Raw genomic sequence first — 3,824 nt, forward strand, 5'->3', positions numbered from 1 at the left:
AGTGGAATTTAATTTTGTTGTTGCCGTGCGATTTTTCGATTAATCGAATAATCGAATCGAAATTTTTTTAATCGACGTCTCGATGGTAAAGTTTCGATTTCGATTGTGGTAATCGATAATCGGTTGGGATTTTGACGATTACCGAAAGTTGACGCGATTATCGATCATTGCCGATGATCGAATACTGAATTAAGGTCATTCCCAATTGGCAACTGAAAGCCACTGGTGCTTATCAGATGTATCCAACTTCACTTAGCTTTTAAAATGTTGGAAAAAAGTGACCCAATTAGTTAGACATTTTTTTTCTAGACATTTGCTCAAAGCTTTTATTTATAATTTCCATTTGAATCAATGTTCCCTATTCTGCTTTGCTTTGCAAAGCGCGTATTGAACACCTTGTCCTTTGATGTGCTTCGATTCTCCTAGTTTTTATCCACTCCCGCTCTTTTAGGATGAACGGTTATCGACGCAAAAAATGTTATTTGACCAGAAACCATCCTTAATTGACAATCTTGAATTCAACGATACTTTCGATCAAGTGAATTTAGCGATTAATCGGACGTGATTTTGGCTATCGATTAATTAATTAATCGGTTCTAGTCGATTAATCGTCTGACAAACCGATTGTCGATTCCCAACATCGGAATCGAACAGAGTTTCGATTATTTTCATAATCGACCGATTACGATTAATTTCAATAATCGCACAGGCCTAGGCAGACCACCATCCTGCTCATTCCATTACTAAGAGTAAGACATTTAATTAAACTTGTAAGGGTACGGATTAAGAATAAATCAGGATCGAACTCAGGATTACTACTATTTATACCAACACTGTTAGTAAACCAGCGCAGGACAAGCGGACGAGCAATCACCCGGCCGATTCGATCACCCGGCCGACTCGATCACCCGGCCCACTCGATCACACCGTGAACTTAATCGCCCAGTCCAGAATTAGTTTGTGCGCATGATGAAGAAAGCTTTCTGCATGTTTATTAACCAACGTAACGGAGGCAGTTCAAAACAGTAAAGGACAGCTTAGAAATAACAATTAAAGTTAACAAGATCAGTGATTGGTTGTGACACTTGTACAACAGTTTAACCGAGTGCGGTGACTCGCACTCGACCAGGAGATTTTGTTCCCCCACAGCGGCTTGCGCTCCGCTACCGCCGCGGCCGGGTCGGCCGGTCCCCTGAAGCGCCGGGTGTGTTCACAGGAGCGGCTGCCCCGCGGGCCCCGCCGCCTCCGCGGCCTTGGCCAGTAGTCCAGGAAAGATAGCTTTTAACCTAGACATAAGTGCGGGCAGCAATGTTTTATATGCGTTCGATTCGTCTTGCCGAGTAGTATAAGTGGCCAATTTTCCCCGTTCGTACATGTTGAGCGTTCCGTTCAAATCGTGTTTAAAGTTCAAAATGTTCAACTTTTTTCGATTTGCTGGGGATTTTTTCCAAATTGACCTACAGCGTTGGGACCAAGTTCATTTTGTGCGGAAAGACGAGACCTTTCGATTGGTGTATACAACTTTACGATTCGGACTTATGTCTAGGTTTAGGCCGTTTTTGAGCTATCCCACAGGCGCTTTATTTTTACTCCCAGTGCTTGTTCTGCCTGAAAGTACTTCCAACCGAGGAAGAAATTCGGAAAAACCCATCGCGTCACCAAGTGAGTAAGTCGTCGGGGAACGAGTCGCTGCAGGCATTTAAGGATGCAGCTTGTATCCGGGACGACGAGTGGGCAAGAGACCTCCAAGACCGCCTGCTGTATCTTCTCGCCGGCGTGGGGAAGGGGACCGTTGCGCGGTACCATAGGGAATGCCAGCGCATGCTTTCCTATAGAGGCAGTGATGGCCGATCTGCTCTCACACCACACCGACAACCTGTACCAGCGTGCGATGCGGCATTTCAGAAGCTCTGCAACTACATTAAAAATGGCAATGAGTGTCAGTTTGCTTTGTCGGCCCTGTCACAGAAATGCAGTGAATTTGGAAGCGGGGACGGGTACAGCGATAAACATCTGCTGCGTCGGTTAGAGGTCCATTTCGGCTCATCAATTGTGGTTCACTCCTCACCAGGTGTCGCAACAATAATATCGTACCGTGGCTCGGATGAGGCCCACAAAAAATTGGTTTCTTCTTTACGTGGTCCAGTTCTTACATCATCGGAGGAGGAAGAGAAAATTATCGTAGCAGCTTCCAGCATTTTAAAGAGAGCTATAAGTTGTCAAGTGTACGATTTGTCGAAGTATCCCCTTCCAAGAGATTTACATGAAAGCTGCGGAGAAAAGTGGGTTCCAAAACTACTGCACACACTGATGAAAGATTTAATCTGCGGGAAAAAAGTTCCAACAGAGCAAGGGCTGAGAAAAATTGCTGCTATTGAACATGGTTTGATCAGTGCGTGTCGGCCACGGTCATTCATTTCCCCCTTGCACCTGATGTTTCTGTTTTCATTCATCGTCGTTTTGGTAGTAGGGAGCTGATAGACTTGCTGCACAGTCTGAGCCAGTGCCTTAGCTATGCAGAAGTGGGTCGGTACGAAACGAGGGCGGCCAGCATCCCAAGTACAGAACGTTGATTTTTACATAACAATCTGTCAAAATTCGAACTTTTAATGAAAACCGTTACCGAACGGCAGAAGTTTCATATCCCTAATTTTAGTGTAATGAGACCTCTACAAATGGTTTCAGTATGTCAAATTTCGGACCCGGATGGCCCTATTCTCCTATACCCTCCCATTAGCTCGTCTCGGGTGTCAGCGCCGCAGGCCTAGCTATATGTGCGCCAGGCGCGTCGCAGCGTAACAGTGTTTCGTGAGATATCGCGAAGCCTGTTACCCGAGACGTGGTCTGGCGTACATATAGCTAGTTATCTGTTTCTTTTCTCAGTAAAACCACAAATAGAATCCAATGATTTAGGTTTATTCTTGATGGTATCAACCACATATCGACGTGTCCCTCGAGCAAAGGCGGATCTGCGCGCGACCGATGAACAAGGGCGCATCTGTTTCGGTGCCGCCGAAGAAGGGCGCATCTGCTTTTGGCGAGATTCGCTGGGGGGGTTTTTAAATGTTTCCCGTTTAACGTAGAGAAGTAATACAGCAGCAAAACTTACGGTACATACTAATGAAGTATCAAGGATTATTATGAGCTAACGTCCAAATATATAGGACAAACCTCTGTGGTGTGAGGAGCGTCCAAAGTTCACCTACGCGAATCTCACGGAAAACAGATGCGTCCTTCTTCGGCGGCACCGAAACAGATGCGCCCTTGTTCATCGGTCGCGCGCAGATCTGCCTTTGCTCCAGGGACACGTCGATATCATTGAATATGATTTGACCATTGATATTAGAAAACCAAGCATCGACGTTCATGCTAGTCAATTCCAACATCAGGCTGTCCAGCGAAAAAATCTCAGCATGTTTCTCCACACATTCACGTATGGAGAGGTTCACGAAGGAGTCAATTATACCATCAGCGAGGTACATTTTCTCAGCTAGAGTCATCGTATCATACGCTATATCTTCAGACAATATGGGATGTATGCTGGAGGGTTCCTCCAAGTTACTTCATCATCTGTAGATACAAAAAAATCTGTAATGAATGTAATATTGGAGAAATGCCTGAATTTTTGGCTGAGCGATTAGCGAAGCCCATTACTCCACTGACCTGAAAAGTTTTCTTCTGTTTGTCTGTCTGTCTGTCTGTCCGCACGATAACTCGAGAATTAATTCAGAGAGCGATCTGGGAATTTCGGGGTCGTTTTGTATCATACAAAGACAGATCTAGTTCGAAGATGAGCATTCTAGCTCAAAAATTGACTTTTCAAA

Source organism: Frankliniella occidentalis, unplaced genomic scaffold (assembly GCF_000697945.3).
Source record: "Frankliniella occidentalis isolate FOCC.00 unplaced genomic scaffold, Focc_3.1 Scaffold189, whole genome shotgun sequence".
NCBI classification, from domain to species: domain Eukaryota; kingdom Metazoa; phylum Arthropoda; class Insecta; order Thysanoptera; family Thripidae; genus Frankliniella; species Frankliniella occidentalis.